Raw genomic sequence first — 736 nt, 5'->3', positions numbered from 1 at the left:
ATATGTCCCACCACCGAACAATAGACACCAGTATTTTCCCGTATGACAGTTCTGCGCTTGTTAATAAGAGTCCTTCATCCACCCTCTTACTCTTCCCTCTCCTCCTCCCTCGGTTTCTCTCTCCATCCCACCCCCTTCCTCCTCCCTCTCCTCCTCCCTCTCCTCCTCCCTCGGTTTCTCTCTCTATCCCACCCCCTTCCTCCTCCCTCTCCTCCTCCCTCGGTTTCTCTCTCCATCCCACCCCCTTCCTCCTCCCTCTCTTCTTCCCTCGGTTTCTCTCTCTACCCCACCCTCTTCCTCCTCCCTCTCTCCCTCCTCGGTTTCCCTCTCTATCCCACCCCCTTCCTCCTCCCTCTCCCCTCGGTTTCTCTCTCTATCCCACCCTCTCCTCCTCCCTCTCCTCTTCCCTCGGTTTCTCTCTCTATCCCACCCTCTTCCTCCTCCCTCTCCTCCTCCATCGGTTTCTCTCTCTGTCCCACCCTCTTCCTCCTCCCTCGGTTTCTCTCTCTATCCCACCTTCCTCTCCTCTTTTTTCCTCTCCATTTCATTTTTCCTTCCCTCTTTGTCCCCTCCCCTTCCTCTCCCTTCCCTCTCCTTTTCTCCCTCCCAACCATCTCCCTCTTTTTCTCCTCCATTTTCTGCCTTTTATTCATAACGTTGTAATATATAACGGGCTGGCTTTATTCTGGATTCGTGGGTCAACCATTTATTCATCTAAACCCATTCCCCCCTTATT

Source organism: Penaeus monodon, chromosome 31 (assembly GCF_015228065.2).
Source record: "Penaeus monodon isolate SGIC_2016 chromosome 31, NSTDA_Pmon_1, whole genome shotgun sequence".
NCBI lineage: Eukaryota > Metazoa > Arthropoda > Malacostraca > Decapoda > Penaeidae > Penaeus > Penaeus monodon.
The sequence above is the reverse complement of the archived record's forward strand: the minus strand, read 5'-3'. Positions refer to the sequence as shown.